Source organism: Balaenoptera acutorostrata, chromosome 1, assembly GCF_949987535.1.
Source record: "Balaenoptera acutorostrata chromosome 1, mBalAcu1.1, whole genome shotgun sequence".
Taxonomy (NCBI): Eukaryota; Metazoa; Chordata; class Mammalia; order Artiodactyla; family Balaenopteridae; genus Balaenoptera; species Balaenoptera acutorostrata.
The window spans coordinates 101,902,909-101,922,543 of NC_080064.1; the positions used below are offsets into that span (position 1 = coordinate 101,902,909).

General features: G+C 39.2%; 1 protein-coding gene across 1 annotated transcript in view; it reads right to left on the reverse strand.

Annotated features, from left to right (window-relative positions):
• The window catches only part of DENND2C (DENN domain containing 2C), a 96,558-nt gene extending 78,167 nt beyond the window's left edge, over nt 1–18,391 (reverse strand). The window contains exon 1 of the mRNA XM_007169355.2: nt 18,286–18,391. The gene's annotated coding sequence lies outside the window, so the exon portion shown is untranslated. The remainder of the gene's footprint in view (nt 1–18,285) is intronic.
• Between the last annotated feature and the right edge of the window lie 1,244 nt (nt 18,392–19,635).

The window sequence follows — 19,635 nt, forward strand, 5'->3', positions numbered from 1 at the left end:
GTGGGGTGGCCAAAACCTGGTTCACTACCCTTGTCAAGAGGATATGAGAAGAATTTCAATTCTTTAATTGTAAGGATTACAAGGGACAACAGAGAGGATTTCCTTAAAGAAACTAGGTGGTCTATGTTTCTCTGCCTCCTAAGGGAAAAGGGGGAGATACTTCCTGCCCACCTCAAGCCAAGTGACTATAACCACAAGATAACCACTCAGAGGGCTTTAACACGTACCCTGAATCAGGAGGGAGCGGGGACTAGTACCAAGTCCTGACTGGGGGGAAGAAAGAGCTGGCTCAGAGCTAAATTTTAAAGACTGCTTAGGTACCACAGTCAAATAAATGTTTCAGTAGAAGAGAAAGTTTTACAAAATGAAACAATGTGGAAAATTACATATAAAAATAACTTTAATAACATGAAACTTTAGAATTTCACTACATTAATGCAATGTTAATAACTATCTGCATAATTAAATGAGGTTTATCTTTTTTTATTGAGGTATAACTGACATGTAACATTGTATTAGTTTCAGATGCACAACACAATGATTTGCTATTTCTATCAGTGTGAAAAGATCACCACAATAAGTCTAGTTAACATTCATCAACATACATAGTTACAAAATTAAAAATTTTTTTTCTCGTGCTGAGGACTTTTCAGATCTACTCTCTTAGCAACTTTCAAATATGCAATACAGTATTATTAACTATAGTTGCCATTCTGTACATTACCTCCCTATCACTTATTTGTTTTATACCTGGAAGTCTGTATGTACCTTTTGACCCCTTCACCCATTTTGCCCACCATCCCCACCATCCCCCTCTCATAACCACCAATCTGTTCTCTGTATCTATGAACTTGAGTTTTGCTTATTTGTTTGTTAGTTTCCACATATAAGTGAGATCATGCACTATTTGTCTTTCTCTGTCTGACTTATTTCACTTAGCACAATGCCTCAGGGTCTATCCATGTTGCAAATGGAAGAATTTCATTCTTTTTTTATGACTAATATTCCATTGTATATATATATACCACATCTTCTTCATCCATTCATCTATCAATGAATACTTTTGGTTGTTTCCATATATTGGCTATTGCAAACAATGCTGCAATGAACATGGGGGTGCAGATATCTTTTCGAATTAGTGTTTTCATTTTCTTCAGGTAATACCCAGAAGTGGAACTGCTACATCCTATAGTGGTTTTATTTTTAATTTTTTGAGGAACCTCCATACTATTTTCCATAGTGGCTGCACCAATTTACATTATTACCAACAGTGCACAAGGGTTCCCTTTTTTCCACATCTTCGCCAACACTCGTTATTTCTTATCTTTTTGATAACAGCCATGCTAACAGATACGAGGTGATATCTTATTGTGGTTTTGATCTGCATTTCCCTGATGATTAGTGATATTAAGCATCTTTTCGTGGGCTTGTTGGCCATCTGTATATCTTCTAAATGAAGTTTTATCTTAATCTTTTTTTTTTTTTTTAAAGATTTTATTTATTTATTTTTTTTATTGATTAATTGATTGATTGATTGATTGCTATGTTGGGTCTTCGTTTCTGTGCTAGGGCTTTCTCCAGTTGTGGCAAGCGGGGGCCACTCTTCATCACGGTGCGCGGGCCTCTCACTACCGCGGCCTCTCCTGTTGCGGAGCACAGGCTCCAGACGCGCATGCTCAGTAATTGTGGCTCACGGGCCCAGCCGCTCCGCGGCATGTGGGATCTTCCCAGACCAGGGCTCGAACCCGTGTCCCCTGCATTAGCAGGCAGATTCTCAACCACTGCGCCACCAGGGAAGCCCCTTAATCTTTTTGATCTATTTATCCTTTAAAAAAAACCCTCTAATGTAAGAAATAACTGTACCAAATTAGAACTTTTCAGCTTTGTAAATACTTCAAATAACCTTAAAATAACCTAGTTTTTAAATCACAAACTCAAGCTTGGCTACATTCTTAGCAAGACATTGGAAAATAAAAGCAGCAAAATTCTTACTTCCTTGAGTGTACAAAGGTTGAAACAAATTTCCAAAAACTAAAAAGAAACTAAAAAGAAGCAATTTTTCAAAAAGGGATTTTAAAAGTCATACAGTAATACTGCTTTTTAGAAATTTTGAAAATATAGAAAACAGGGGGAAAATATCTAAGCCTACCACATCCAGCATAATCACCGGTATATTTTGGTATATTTCCTTCCTGTTTATTTCATAAGATATTTTTATATAGTTGCAATTATAGTGTATATGTAATTGTATCCTGCTTTTCTTTTTAATGCTGTATAAGAAGATGTACTTTTCAAGGTTTAAAACTGAGACATAACAGGCTCTCCTAAAAACATACATTCAGGGCTTCCCTGGTGGCGCAGTGGTTGAGAGTCTACCTCCTGGGGCGGGGGACACGGGTTCGAGCCCTGGTCTGGGAGGATCCCACATGCCACGGAGCAACTGGGCCCGTGAGCCACAATTACTGAGCCTGCGCGTCTGGAGCCTGTGCTCCGCAATGAGAGAGGCCACGATGGTGAGAGGCCCGCGCACCGCGATGAAGGGTGGCCCCTGCTTGCCGCAGCTACAGAAAGCCCTCTCACAAAAGCTAGGACCCAACGCAGCCAAAAATAAATAAATAAATAAATTTTTTTTAAAAATTAAAAAAAAAAACATACATTCATATCCATTGTACAATATAACTTCCCATTTTATACTAAAGCTTTTAAAAAAGCCAGAAGACAGACTTCTCAAGTTTTCAAATCACATCCCCAAATTATACATCCACTGGGTATCTTATCTCACTTTACAATATAAAACCAACAAAAAGTAAAACTGCATTCACACAGATATTAAACATATCTCCTATCCCTAAAATTACCATTTAAAACACATAAAAGTATTAGTTCTGCAATATACTAACCCTCAGGCCCAACAATATCATATAGAAACAAAGTTATTACTAAGATAAAAAATTATTACCAGCTCTTCCCCTCTCTTCCTGAACAATTCAGCTGAAAGCCATTGGGTGGAACAGAGTGAGGTAGGCATCCATGCCTGATGCTAAGGAGCCCCAACAGCAGGGCAGGTTATCAAAGCACCAGGGCAGGAGGAGTAAGAAAAGCATCTGTGTAGGAAGGCTGTGAGTGTGGACCGTCAGAACCCACACAGGGTAAAGAGGGCAACTCCACAGAGGGGCAGCCTCTGTGAGATGTTAGTGTTGGAGCAGGATGAGGGGGTGGCCAGCCTGATGGGTGGTCTGGTGTGGGTTGTCAGAGGCAGAGCAGGGTGAGAAGAGGATCCTTGTGGGAAGGGGCAGACAGGCATAGAGTATTGACAAGTGGACCTTGGGCTGAATTTCAGCCCCTCACCTGGATGTATGTGTGTAATACACAAGCTGCTCAATTACATAGGACATCCTGATTGAATACTATGCATGTATTAAAAGAATAAGGTAGAGACTTGTGTGCAGATATGGAAAGATGTCCAAAATAAAAGTGGGGAAAATATTTCTCAATTATGGTTCCTTTTCTACAGACTTTTAAAAAAGGATACACATATATCTACACACACCCACCCACACACATACCTTGCAATAATGTGAGTTTGGATATTACACAACTGACTCCTACCCTCTGTAGTCCCCTTTTCTGAAATGGGGGTGGGTGGGATAGATCTCTTGTCTTCCTCAAAGCGGAGAAAGAAGATGGTTAGGAAGTGATCATCTTATGATCATTTGGACATTCTCAGTTCAGTATATGGTCAGTTGTGTCAATAAAAGTTTCATTATCTTCATGTTGGTACTTTTTATACAATCAGACCATATTTTTTGTTATTACAAGACTGAATCTTATAAGCCCTGCTTATTGAATTATGGTGGATATGGAAGAAATTGCCTACAGTGCGACCAGTGAAAAGGACTTGGGAAGAGGGGAGCAAGTTTTTTACTCTTCATTTTATAACTTTTTACAATGCTTGACCTTATGTATTTGTTGTTGTTGTTTTTAATGTTAAAACAGGATCTATCTGAACAGTCAAACAATGGGTCTTTTAAATTGCAATCTTCATGGGAGAAAGTATTTGCAAACGAAGCAACTGACAAAGGATTAATCTCCAAAATATACAGGCAGCTCATGCAGCTCAATATCAAAAAACAAACAACCCAATCCAAAAATGGGCAGAAGACCTAAACAGACATTTCTCCAAAGAAGATATACAGATTGCCAACAAACACATGAAAGGATGCTCAACATCACTAGTCATTAGAGGAATGCAAATCAAAACTACAATGAGGTATCACCTCACAACAGTCAGAATGGCCATCATCAAAAAATCTACAAACAATAAATGCTGGAGAGGGTGTGGAGAAAAGGGAACCCTCTTGCACTGCTGGTGGGAATGTAAACTGATACAGCCACTATGGAGAACAGTATGGAGGTTCCTTAAAAAACTAAAAATAGAACTACCATATGACCCAGCAATCCCACTACTGGGCATATACCCTAAGAAAACCATAATTCAAAAAGAGTCATGTACCAAAATGTTCACTGCAGCTCTATTTACAATAGCCAGGACATGGAAGCAACCTAAGTGTCCATCGACAGATGAATGGATAAAGAAGATGTGGCACATATATACAATGGAATGTTACTCAGCCATTAAAAGAAACGAAATTGAGTTATTTGTAGTGAGGTGGATGGATCTAGAGACTGTCATACAGAGTGAAGTAAGTCACAAAGAGAAAAACAAATACTGTATGCTAACACATATATATGGAAACTAAAAAAAAAAAAAAAAAGGTTCTGAAGAACGTAGGGGCAAGACAGGAATAAAGACACGGACGTAGAGAATGGACTTGAGGACACGGGGAAGGGGAAGCTGGGACAAAGTGAGAGAGTGGCATGGACATATATACTCTACCAAATGTGAAATAGCTAGTGGGAAGCAGCCACATAGCACAGGGAGATCAGCTTGGTGCTTTGTGTCCACCTAGAGGGGTGGGATAGGGTGGGTGGGAGGGAGACACAAGAGGGAGGAGATATGGGGATATATGTATATGTATAGCTGATTCACTTTGTTATACAGCAGAAACTAACACACCACTGTAAAGCAATTATACTCCGATAAAGATGTTAAAAAAAATAAATAAATTGCATTCTTCATACCTTTCTATATTAAATAAGGCCCTAATAAATGTTTTTTAAAAAACATATATGATGATGCAGAAACATCACTTCCAATAATTTATCCTAAGGAAATAATTGAACAAATTCACAAAGATACACACACACACACACACACACACACACATACATACACACAAGAGTAGATTTAGAACAAATCTAAATTTTAAATAACTTAAACTTCCAATAGGGGACTTAAATGTATTATGGTAAATCCATACAATGGAACATTATGTAGTCATACATGTTCATAGTAAAAGAAGAATGTTATAAAGCACTGTATAGTATAAGTTAATTTTAAAATCTATATGAGGGAATTCCTTGGCAGTCCAGTGGTTAGACTCCACGCTTTCACTGCCTCAGGCGTGGGTTCAATCCCTGGTTGGGGAACTAAGATTCCGCAAGCCACATGGCAAAGCCAAAAAAAAAAAAAAAAAACTATATGAATAAAAAAGTGAATATGTATATAACACCAAAATGTTAACAGTGATTATCTTATCTCTGGGTATTAGAACTATGGCTCAGTTTTCTTTTGGCTTATCTAATTTTAAAAAATAAACATAAATTACTTTTATAGCACTTGTTTCATAAAATATAACTTACTTTTTAAAGGATTCATCCAATACTTTCTAAGCACCCATTTCATATAACGTATTGTGGGAATTAAAACAGAAAGAACAGTAGTTAAGTTTTTTAAAATAAAATTTATTTCTTACCATACCATATCACAAATCCTTTACAGTATTACTAAATAAACATATTTCATTTTTAAATTGACTTTTATAGATCACCATGCTCTGTTAGAGATAAGCTTTATAAACTCTGAAAACATTACTAATCCAGAACAGGTCAGTTCTAGGACATTCTGGGTCAGTCTTCTTCTATCATAGATGGTCATTTAAGTCATGAAAGTAGATAAAAGAAAGGAGAAAATACCAGGAGTATGTGGAATCATGGGAGCCAAAGGAAGAGAACCTTTCAAACAGCAAAGAATGGTCAACAGTGCACCGTCAAAAGTCAAACAAAGTAAAGACTTGAGTGTCTACTGGTCATTAGGACCTGGGCAAGAGCAGATTCAGTGGAAGGAAGGAAAAGCATAGTGAATTGAGAAGTGGATGGGAAAGAACAAATGGAAACAGCAACTGCAGACAACACTTTCAAGGAGTTTATCCAGGTAGGCAAGTGGACATCAGAGTAGTAGCTGGACAGGAACATGTGGCCCAGGAAAGCTTTTTTTTTTTTTTTTTTTAAGATAGAAAAGATCTAAGCTTGTTTAAACGCTGGTGGAAAGGAGTCAGTAGAGGAGAGAGAAGAAACAATGGCAGAGAGCAAACGCCACGCGGGAGAGAAGGCATGGCCTCCAAATGGAACTGGAGGGATTAGCATCTGACAGAAAGAGGGACAGCTCTTCCACGGGAACAGAAGGTAATGAGGAAAGAAAGACACAGACGCAGGTACATTTGTAGGTTTGGGGGTCTGTATGTTGATTAACTTGCCCTCTAATGGCTTCTATTTTCTCTTTGAAATAATATATGCAATTATTTGCTGAGAGTAAAGTGAGAGACAGAAAAGCCAAAGGTTTAAGGGGGGTAAAGGTTTAAAAGAGACATCACGGAGAAAAAAGCAAGAATACATAGTTACATACATATACATACATAGGCAGAGAGTTTTTAAAAGGCAAAGAATTAGGGATTAAACCTTTGAGAACATTAACCATGATTAGGAACTATAGATGGAAAGAAAAGGGAGAATCAGATAGAGTGGAAAAAAAGACTAGTGAGAGGTAACAGAACCAGGATAATGTGGATCACAAATAATCATGGAAGGAAAATGTCCTAAGAAGAAAAGAAAGAGGTAAGGAGAATAAGGACCGAGAAAGGGTCCTTGTATTTGGTAACAGGGCATTAAATAAATGGTGTCAAAAGACAGTGAGGACAGGGACTTCCCTGGTGGTCCAATGGTTAGGCAGGACTCCTCGCTTCCATTGCAGGGGGTAAGGGTTCAATCCCTGGTCGGGGAACTAAGATCCCATGTGCCGCAAGGTGTGGCAAAAAAAATAATAATAATAATTTAAAAAAAAAAAAGGACAGTGAGGGCAGATAACAGCTAAAGCTTAGGGAGAAAATTAGTGAGAAAATGGATCAAGTATGAATACATTTATTTTAAAGTCAATAAGAAGAAGAAGATCAAAAAGGGGAAGCAATTTTAAATACAATGCTTTAAGGTTGGGAAAAAAACCTATATATATTTTAAAAATGCAGCAAAAAAATAATGAAGGATATAATAAATACGTGCAAGAGGGAGGGGAAAGTTAGGTCACACGGAAGAAAGAGGAGTCAGGAGTCTGAGAAGTATGACAGTTCTTATGGATCTGGAAAAAAGATGAGAAGATCTGTGTATGCTTAAGACCCAGACCAAATCAGTTAAGCTTGCTCATACCATGTAATTGAAAATTACAATAGCCATATTAAGATTTAGAGAAAAAGCCCATCTACTTGAGGATAAAAATTTTAAGAACTGCTCAACAATGAGCTGGGTAATTAATAGATTAATGGAAGTACACTCAATTGAAGTTGGAAACATGATTCATAGAGGGTCTGGCCTACCTACGTGATTCTTCATCTGTCTCCTAAAGCTGGGCACAAGAGTGAACAAAGTAATGGAGCCAAAGATAGGAAAACTAGTAATTATCTCCAGCAGGGGGTATGCCTTGCTTCTTGTGCACAACAGAGATCAGTGGAGCAAAGGAACCTAGTGATATGAGGAGAGCAAAACTGAAGTCTAGGGCACTGGGTAAAGGAGAGGCATGTATGTGGGGAGAAACTGGGTTCGAGGGAAGCAATAAACACAAGGAAAGTAGGCACACATAATGTTAATAGGGAAGGAGATAGAGTGAGCAATCATAATTGTTTGCAGGAGAAATGGAAAATCAAAGAGAGATCATTTAAGAGCAGTAACAGCAGTCGTATAGGTTGGTATGGTTTTTTAGAATACACACACACACACACACACACACACACACACAATCCCTAAGGGTCTTGAGCCTGCTTAGTGGGAGAAAAGATTTGCCTATCGAATCAAATCCTCTTTCTCTTGCACTGTAGGCCAATGCTTCCTAAACCCTTCTGACCAAAACCCATGGTAAGAAATACATTTGATTCATAGTACACACACACACATAACTGAAACAGAAGTTTCACAAAACAATAATTAACCTTACTACATATGATAAAGTAAAACATAAAGTTAACATCAAATATTTGGTCATTATTTAAATACATTTAAAATTCCAAAATTAATACATAATATAAATATTAAAATTAGAAAAGAGTCAATGTAATGCAATGAGTGACCTTTCCTGTTCATAAATTAATTCCAGTCTGGAACACACAAGGACAATGTTACTATGTACTTATTAGGTTCACTATAGAGTCTTGCACTCTTTTGCTTTATATTGGGTCAGAGTTGAAAACCCTAGATGAAACAATAAGTTGTTGTGAACAGTAAAAATAGTACCATACTCATTCTACTTAGTAATGGAAATTCTTTGGTCTTAATACAAAATGATGGTTAGCAATATCATTCATAATCACTTCAAAGTAAATTAAGAACTAAGGTGTAAGAATTCATTTTCTTCTTGGAATCCATATTGAACTCAGTTATTGATGCAGGGCAAATGGATCTTTTAGCTAAATGTTTTTCTTTAATGTTTTAAACTTCCCCTCAGGAAAATAATAACTAAAAGTTTGGAGACAGAGAAATGAGATTTTACAATATCTCTACATTTTATTTTGTTCAAATTTTCTTTAATGATAAGGCTCTCCTCCAGATGTAGCAACATGTTTGAAAGAGTAAAAGAGTACAAGTATTACTTGCCATAACAATGTTTTGGAACCCTTAGACATATAGCTTCAAATTTAGTTCACTAGGTTGCCAAAAATATCAGTTAAATATGCAAATTTTGCTATTCAAAAATACTGGAAAACACCTGCCAAACGAGAATGTTTTTCAACTAGAAAAATTCTAGATTCGCACAATCTGCTTAGCTCCTTACCTCTTAACAATTATCAAACTCTGCTGTGACACAGTAAATGGGTATAATTAGCTCTGAATAAAACATTTTTAAAACTTGGCTACTCAGCAAGTCTCCTTTATAATAATTAATAATTTTCAATATTTTTCAATACACCCAAGAGATTCAGAGGGTTTTCAGCACATACCAAAGCTTTGTATACGTAAAACCGTGATTCCAAAGAGCACTCTAAGCCCTTAGAACAAATGGGACAGAAAGAGAGCCCAGCAATGACCTGCTGGGCAGTGTGCTCATTCATGCCCAGCCTACTGCTTCTGCTGGAGGGAAAGCTTCAAGGAGACCAGTAGTCCGGCTGCCCTGAACATTCAGAAGAAAGCAGGAGGATGTCTGCACTGTAAGTTGTGCTGTTTTGACTACTGTCTGTATGTCCATCTCTGTCTCTGTCTGTCTCTCTGTCTCTGTGTCTCTGTCTGTGTCTGTCTCTCTGTCTCTGTCACTCTCCCTCCCTCCCTCCCTCTGCTTGAGTGTTGGAAGGGTGCTTTGAGGAAATACTCAGTAAAACTAAGTGTGGACCTTTGGGGGAAAAAAAGCACTATTATCAGTAGCTTCAAACAATGTTTAAAATAACTCCTCTAAAAAAATAAAATAAAATAACCCCTCTATGTTTTCTAATCATATTTGCTATTCCACTACTTACAATTACTTCAAAAATTTTTCCCAGTTTAACTTATGAGGATCAACAATTCCTTTTCTATAAATATGCCCATACAGTTGGAGCTAAATTTAAACAACACAAGAAAATCTTCCTTATTAATTATCTTGCTACCATATGTGACAAACTAAAAGCATAGTGAAACTTAAATCAGTGATCCCAACAATTTGGACTGTAAAGTCTGCATCAAATGGTAGCCACCTTATAAGCATTGTTGAATGTCCCATAATGATACAGAATAGAGGTATGTCAACACGAAGAGGCGCAATTTTCAATTTTCCACTGACTAATCACCAAACATCATAAACATAACACCCATGCATTCTAGACAAATACTTTTTTCAAGAAATATGTAGCCATTTTTCTCTTATGCCACTGATATGTAACAAAACAATAATGCATCTTTCTCAGGAATGGTCCTTAAAAGGGAAATTGAGATAATTTTATATTCTTTTCTTTCTTTGAAAATATATATATATTTTTAAATTTTATTAATTTTTGGCTGCGTTGGGTCTTCGTTGCTGCATGCGGGCTTTCTCTAGTTGCGGCGAGCGGGGGCTACTCTTCGTTGCGGTGCGCGGGCTTCTCATTGCAGTGGCTTCTCTCGTTGCAGAGCCTGGGCTCTAGGCGCACGGGCTTCAGTAGTTGCGGCTCATGGGCTCTTGAGCACAGGCTCAGTAGTTGTGGCGCACGGGCTTAGCTGCTCCGCGGCATGTGGGAGGGACCTTCCCAGACCAGAGACTGAACCCGTGTCCCCTGCATTGGCAGGCGGATTCTTAATCACTGCACCACCAGGGAAGTCCTCTTTGAAAATATTTTAAAAGGCTTACTGAAAAGTCCAGTATGCTGTTTCCAAGAATCTTTTCAATTTTAAAGATTTTAATTTTCATTTGCAACATTAATACAAATATATGTCACTTTAGTCAGGTTTTGCACATTTGATAAACCCATTTTTAAAAAGTCTTACACTTTTTCTCAAGTCACCATTTCCTCAACATTTTTGTACTTCTAGATGCAGCTACTGAACATGCCTCTGTATTTTTTCTACTACATGCTTTCTTCTCCTAATAATTAAACAGTACATTTAAAGGGTACATTGATCTAGTTTCTTTTTAAATAACAATTATCATTGAACTCTTAAAAACATCACACTTGAAGAATGCATTTAAAGTTAAAAAATAAAACCTAGTTAGATAGCGTCTCACCATTTTTACCAACCATTCTGCTCAACCTTGAATTATGTTAATATAAATTAACTGTGCAATAACCATTTCATTACAGTCATCACCAAACTGACCATCACTCTAATTCACATAATGCTGCTCTTTTGTTCCATGTTATCCCTTACAGTTTAAGTAGGAACCAGGGAAAAGGTGATTTTGCAGTAAATACTGTTGTAAAGCAAGCTGTGTCGTTTCCTCCCAGCAGGCCCTAACATCATCAGCCTTAACAGACTCTTATTTAATCAGAGTATCAAAGAATACAGATAAATATTTAAATACAAAATTATGCTTCATATTGCTAAGTAACCAACTCAAAAATATCCTAGACAGCCAGAGTTTTTTGTTTTTTTAACTCAAATGGAAAAAAAGAGAGAAAGAAAAAAAAGCACGTATCTTTTAAGTAGCAGCAAGAACAAATCTCACACACACCTCCATCTGTCCTATATCTTAACATCCACACAGAAAAAAATCCACAAATATGCCACTTCTATGAATTTAAACTTCAAAGAAAAACTAATAATTGTCCTCCATGCCCCCTGTTGTAAACATTTATCTCTGCTATGAAAACCATGAAAGTCAGAAATCTAACTTAAAGAAACAGAGCATAAATATTACTTATAGGGGGGCTTCCCTGGTGGCACAGTGGTTGAGAATCTGCCTGCCAATGCAGGGGATACGGGTTCGAGCCCTGGTCTGGGAGGATCCCACATGCCGCGGAGCAACTAGGCCCGTGAGCCACCGTTACTGAGCCTGCGGGTCTGGAGCCTGTGCTCTGCAACAAGAGAGGCCGTGGTAATGAGAGGCCCGCACACCGCGATGAAGAGTGGCCCCCACTTGCCGCAACTAGAGAAAGCCCTCGCACAGAAACGAAGACCCAACACAGCCATAAAAATAAATAAATAAAATATTACTTATAACTAATATAAATGGATTAATACTGCTTGAACTGAATGTTAAAGTTGTGTTTTCAGGCTGCTAACCAGGAATCTAAGATTTATAAGCAAAAAAATATCATAAATTTCCTCCTCAAAAATATAAGGTGCAAGAGAAACATCTGGGATGGCTAGATGTGAAAAAGTTAAGTCCTTTAAATTTCTTCCTCTTATCTCACCATTATTTAATCCTTCAATCTTATAACCTGCTATAATGCCCCTGAAGTGAAGAAAAACTTCATGTTTCGTTTTCTTTGGGATAAAAATTATTCACGCAATTCAAAGAGGAAAAAGATAAAAGAGTCCATCCTGCCCAACCCTCTGGGAACCAGTGCAGGACACTCCTTCCAGTTTTGGCCTTTTATTCCACCTAGCTTTCAATGTCCCCACTTTCGCTGAGGCAAAAAGATTGCTGTTTAACTGGTTCAGTAAGGAATACTGAATGTTGAAAAATATTTTCACACATATTTTTGATTCTGACAGTGTACTAGTTAATCTATTTCTCTGTATCTCGGGTTCCAAACTAATGAAGGGAATGTATTCTAATTACTCTATATGAGAAACAGAGTATGAATGAAAAATTTTCAGATGTTTTAAGAAATGTACTAGAATTTAGAAGCAGGAGGTATAACTTTGAAGAACTATTTTATAAAAATTAAACTAACAAATCCAAGTACTTCAAAGAACACCCCTTAGAACAGGGTCAGCAGACTATGGCCTACCTGTGGGTCAAATGTGACCCAACATCTGTTTTTGGCCTCTGAGAATTTTACATTTTTAAATGGTTGAAAAAATAATCAAATAACTACATTTTGTGACATGTGAAAATGCTATGAAATCCAAAGTTCAATGTCCATAAATAAACTTTAACTGGACCTCAGTCCATACTCATTCATTTAAGTATCGTCTATGGCTCTTTTTTGGCAGAATTGGGTAGTTATGACAGACTGTATGGCTCACAAAGTCTAAAATATTTACTATCTAGCCCTTCAGAGAAAAAGTTTTCCACTCCCTGCCTTAGAAGATCATACACTTATTCTAATGATACTACAAATTAGGAAAATATTTTTGAAACTGCTTGTTTGAAAATGCCTTCAAAGCCGTAACACTTTCTTTTGAATCTCCTCAGTGGTGACAAACCTTCACCCTTTGAAGATGAAAATGAATTTTGGAAATGGCTAAGCCATTTGGAGCCAAGATTGAATAAGTTGGTTATCAAGATGAATCAACCATTTATTGATAATCTAAATATATGGGAGGCTTTTTTTTTTTAAAGCACTATCTCTGACTTCTAAGAGCTAACAACCAAGTGAGGGGAAAGTCATATGCTTTCTTACCTTTGATTCAACGTAAACAGGTTCTACAGACAGTCCCCAACTTATGATGGCTCCAGTTAAAATTTTCTGACTTTACGATGGTACCAAAGTAATGCACATTCAGTAGAAAGTGTATTTTGAATTTTCATCTTTTCCTGGGCTAGTGATATGCAGTATGATACTCAGGATGTTGGGCAGTGGCAGAGAGCCGCAGCTCCCAGTAAGCCACAGGATCATGAGGGTGAAAAAGCGATACACTTACAACCATTCTGTACAGACAACCATTCTGTTTTCCATATACAGTACAGTATTCAATAAATTACATGAGATAATACACTGTATTATAAAATAGGCTTTGTGTTAGATGATTCTGCCTAACTGTGGGCTAATATAAGTGTTCTGAGCACATTTAAGATAGGCTAGGCTAAGCTACAATGTTTGGTAGGTCAGATGTATTAAATGCATTTTCAACTTATGATATTTTCACCTTATTATGGGTTTTTCAGAATGTAACCCCATGGTAAGTTGAGGAAGATCTGAAAAGCCCATTTTAAAATAAAGTGTTGACTACCTCATGTGATTTATTGAATACTGTACTGAAAGTGAAAAACAGAATGGTTCTATGGGTACCGAATGGTTATAAGTGTATTGGCTGTTTATCCTTGTATCAATAATCATGTGGCTGACTGGGAGGCTGACTCCTTGCCTCTGCCCAGCATTAGGAGAGAGCATCACACTGCATACTGCTAGCCCAGGAAAAGATCAAAATTCAAAATTCGAAGTACAGTTTCTACTGAGTACGTACCAATTTTGCACCATTGTAAAGTCGAAAAATCAGAAGCGGAACCATCTTAAGTTGGGGCCCATCTATTATAAGCATGGAAGTAGAAAGTACAGAGGAGGAAAAAGAATTCTATCATAAAGCCAGAAGATCTACTTTCTTGATTGGCTGTGAATTTGCTAAAAAGTTTTTTTTTTTTTTTTTTACAAAGAGGTACTCCAGTAATAGTTTGGGCAATACACTTTGGGAATAAATGAGTGACTCCCAGTGAAATTTTAAAAGAAGAGGATTCATTTGGATGTAAAAGCTGTTTAATCTTCAATTAAAACCCATTTAATTTCTTTATAATCACAACTAATAAGAAAATTAGTATAAATGAATCCCTTCTATTCATACAAAGCAAATAATTTATCCTTGGCCCTCTTCTCTTCTAATTCCTTGTCTTCCCCCCAAACAATTTCATCTGCTCTTACGGCTTCAATTTCCACTTACTGGCTAACTCCGAAATCTGAATCCCCAATCTCGGCCTCTCTTCTGGGCTCTGGATCCTCTCTTGACATCTCTATCTGAATGCTCCATAGACACTTCCAACTCACCATGTTCAAAACTGAAACAATTATCTTCCCCTCACATTAAAAATTAAACCAAGTTCCTCTAGCCACAGTTTCCCAAGCTGAGAAACAAAGTTTTTACTTTTCTGTTCACCTTCAAAGCCAATCACTTTTTAAGCCTTGTAATATCACCTGTCCTCTCCTCTTCATCTCTATTACTATTTTCCTACTCCAGGCCCTTATCCACTCTTATCTGGGCTATTTCAATAGCAACAGCCTTCTAACTTATCTCTCTACCTTTTGTCTCTCCATCCAATCCAGCCTCTATACCAAACCACCACCATGTTATCTTTCCTAATTACTTAAAGTCCTTCGCTGGCTCTCCACTGTCTTTAGAATCAAGTCCAAAGTCCTCAGCATGATAAACAGGCTCTTCACCAAATGGCACCGCAGACTTCTTTTTTCTTTCTCTGAGTCATAACTTTTTACTTGCGTAAATCTGTATGTTGTTTTATAGTATACCCTGTACTTCAAAGTATTAAAACTACCTTTGACACCATATTCTATAGTGAAAGATTATGCCAAACTGGGCAAATCTTCATTATTTCAAATGATAGGCAATGAAATCCCACATTTACCTAATTTCTAGAAATGTCAGCGATCCTAACGTGATTGGCAACCAAGCTCTGGAATTTTATTTTTTTCAGCTTATTTCCAGGCACCACCTTCTTTAGTCCAACCCCTCATCTCTATACACTCTGACTTTCAGTGACAATGTGGACTACAACACATTCCTCAAACATACCATATACTTTCACATAATATTCCTGGTTTTCATCCATATCTTCTGTTCCCTTCCCCAACTCAGCAAACTCCTATTCATCCTTTAAAGCCAAATTCAAATATGGTATCTTCTCACTAATCCTCCTCCCTACCATATACAGAATTATCTTCCCTCATCAATGGTCCCGTTAACTCTATAACTATATCTCTGTTATAACTCTTATCACACTGAAATTGTAGGGACTTATTTACATGTCTAGTTATAAGCACCTTGAAGGCAGGGAAACATTTTCTTTTCTTGAATCTAACTTTAACTTATGGTCTGAGAACAAACATTTTAAACTTCTTATTAAAAAATAATCACCTCTTATAGTATTAAGATAATGCCATAATTGTAGTAACTGAGTGACTGAGGGCTTAGAAACAAAAAGAATCCCACATCATTCACCAGGAAAAAAGAATTCTCCTATATATAAAGTATAATTAAATTGTAGCTTGGATATGCCTTCATCTACACCTTGCAATACCAGTTTCTTTCCCTCTCTCTTTCTTTTCTTCTTTTTGAAGAAGTTCTTTACAGAACTTTCTTTTAAATGCTTGTTGGATTTCATTTGTATCTCACTCACAGAATTTTACACTCAGTATAATGAAGAGGTTAAGATCAGGATTTCTGGAGCCCAACTGTCCGGTTTGAGTCCTACCTAACTCTGGCACCTAGGCTGTTTGATATGGGAAAGTTATTCAACCTTTTTGTTTCTCAATGAGGAGATCATAATAATAACACCCCTCATGATGCTGTTGTAAGGATTAAATAAGATAATGCATGTAAAGAATTTAGAGCACTGCCTGGCCCAAAGAAGGTCCCAATAAATGCTGGTTGATGTTATTGTTAACATCAGTTTTAAAAACAGCTTATGTTAGCCCACTTGGTAAAGTGTAATCTCCTAGATGTAAGGAATTATATCCTGCCCATACATGAATATAATATAAGTGCTAAAACTGTGTTTTGGAATGTATTAGGTGCTCAATAAATAACGTGACTATAAGGCTTCAGTCCTCCAAGATCAACAAATTATAAATCACAGCAAAATTTATATATGGAGTATATGTTTGAAATTGGTGTTTCAAAGCATCCATCTTGCACTGAACTGTTGAAACATGTAAAACTGTTAAAGCAACACAAAAATTACATTCACTAGAAACTTTCTCTCTACTCCTCCATTTAATTTGATCTTGGTATCCACTGGTCTAAAATTCTTGTCTATAATGTAAGACTTACTACAGATCATTTAAAACGTAATTTTCAGCTTTAGAAAAGTGCTTATTGTCACATCAGAAAAACTAATATTCTTCCTTTATATTTGCATTTTTTAAAAAATCTACTGCCACGCTCAACACAAAAAAACTAATGAAAAGCCAAGAGACACAATTACTACATTTCCTGGTTTCTGCCTGGGAAATGACTTCAGAACACGCCTATAAGTATCCCTAGTCAAAGTCTGCTGGTTGCAATCTACTACTCTGCTTTTTCATTTCTGCTCTCCCGCCGCAACACCTCACACACATACCCAAAGAAAATAATGCACATGTCTATAATAAAGGCTGTACCCCCAAAATGCGGCTATATATTAATTTTGTTTTGGAGGACTTAAATCTTACAAAAGCAAATACAAGTCTGATTTGAAACAATACTCCCAGCTTACTTTACCAGGTAACTTAAACTACAACTATTTATCTAAAGCAAAGACATAGATTGATTGCTACCAAACTTCTTGGTAAACAATTCAGTAACAGTGTATCGATAATATATGCTATTCTAGAAAAACTCATTAATCAGTTAAAAACGGACACTTCCAACAATGGTGATTTGTGGAAAATGAGCTTAAGCAATTTATTTACACAGTAAACGAAGATGTAGGACTTTATCTAAAACACTGTAGGTGAATCACTAGCTTTAGGGTAAAGGTTTACAACGTGCCTACTATGTGCCTGGCACTTCGTAGCTGTTTTACAGAATATGCAATACCTAACACTTACAGAATACTCTCACGCATCTCATCTGACCCTCAGAATACCCCCAGGTATGCATGAGCATCTCGATTTTACAGCTAAGGAAACGTAGGCCCAGAAAAGTCGACTTGACCGAGGAATCACATCTGGTATGTGGGTCCTGGCTGAGGCTGCAGCCCCTGACTCATATTCTGATAATCTTCTGCCAGACTAGTTAGAATCTCTTAGATGTTCCAATGCCAGATTTTAAAATCAAAATCCTACCTGACAACTTTCACTACTGTGCTCGTCAGATTCTGTTAAGAATCAAAGCACAAAAAAGCAAAAATGTAAAGTCCGTCGTCTCAGCCTGTCGACGTTCAAGCGCCGTGGCTAATCCCGGAGAGAGCCCCGCGTTTCTTCCTGGATGCGGGGCGCTCCCTGCCTCTACCCCAGGACTGTCGAGCGTCCCCGAGCGCCACCTGGACGACGGTCCCCGCGCCCCGAGGGGAGCGGCGAGGAGACCCTCAGCCAGGCTCCGCCACAACCGCCGAGGCCGACGAGCGGGCTCCCAACGCGCGGCATCCGCTGGGCGCCGGGCCGCACGCTCGGGCGTCCCTCCAGGCCGGGGAGGTGCCGAAAGTGCGTGGCCGGCGCCGACACCTCCGCCGGCACGCTCCCGCGCTGCGGCCCGACGGCGCCCGAAGCTCCGTGGCCCCGCTCCCGACACCCGGCGTACGACCCCCTCCGCCGCGAGGGTCTGAAGCCCCTGCCTCACACCCCGCCCGGGTGGCCCTGCCCCTACTTGCTCTCGTCCTCGACGCCGCCTCCGCGGCTGGGCTCCGAGGCGCTCGTCCTCCGCGCAGAAGCGCCCAGTCGCCTCGCTCCCACTCTGGGTGGGCTCCGGCCCGCCCCCACACGCCCGGCCGCAGGCCCCGCCCCGGCAAAGCCCTGTTCTTATTGGTTCCTGTTCCAACCCCTCACGGTCGGGCCCGCCCCCGGCACCGCCCGGGGACTGTCCAGAGGGGAACCGCCCCCTCTGGAGTTCGGCGTAGGGGCCAGAACCTTGCCCAGGACCTTGGGCGCCGAAAGGGTGCGGCCCCAGCAGGCAGGCTACCGGCGCCACTGTCGTCCGGCCGAGGGCCTCTAGCCAAAGCTCCTTCGCCGTCGCCGTGCCTGCCGTCCGACAGGCCCCACGGCGAAGGACCAGAACTTTACACGAAGGTTGACTCCTCACAGCCACCCGCGAGAGAAAGCCTAATCAAGGAATCCAAATGGCACCTCACTCAAGGAAACCATAGAATTGTCTCCTGCCACCGGGCTCAGTAGGCCTGGTGTCTCCAGTGAAAGAGCAGCACCATTTCTCGGGCTGAGCTCAAGGAGGAAACAAACATTTCTCCGGCAATTGCAGTACAGCGCCTACTTGAAACATACACAGATGCAAATGACGCCCCGGACACCTGAGGCTTGAAATCCCAGAGCAGGGGTGTCTTTGATACTCCCAGTGCCTGAGGTCGGCTCCCACGCCCTGTTGTGACACCCATGCTTAAGCGCTACGCCTGCAACACACATACTCAGGTATGTGCATGGCGCAGTGCCTACTGCGAGCAGCAGCCCAGTTTCACTAAGGCTGCGAGTCAAGGATGATTTGAGCCTGTTTCCCAGGCACTTGCTAACCACCCCACCCTGCCTCTGCCCGCCCGACTCCACCCTATCTCACCCCACCCCCACCAGAACCTCTTGGATTTGGTGATCAAACTCTCCCCACATCTGTTCGCATAGAGGTACCAAAATAGAAAACGGCCAGAAAGAGCAGTGTTTGGTTACACATCACAGATGACTGTCACAAGCCAACGTAGCCAAAGCAATAAAAGCTGCATATCCCAAACCACTGTGAAACCATGAGCCGTGGACAATGAAACAGGAAGTCTCTTCTGTGATGGGGGGGGGAAAAAAGAGGAATGACAAGACATATTTTTAATCATGTCTCAATGAGGAAATAAATTTGTAGTAAATTTTGAACACTGATCTTTATGGACTCCTCCTGCTCACCACCAAAAAAACACTTATGTATTTAGAAAACTTCCCAAACAATTGTTTAAGATAAAATTTGGGGCTAGAATAGGGTGGCTTTGGAATTTATTTTAAAATTCAA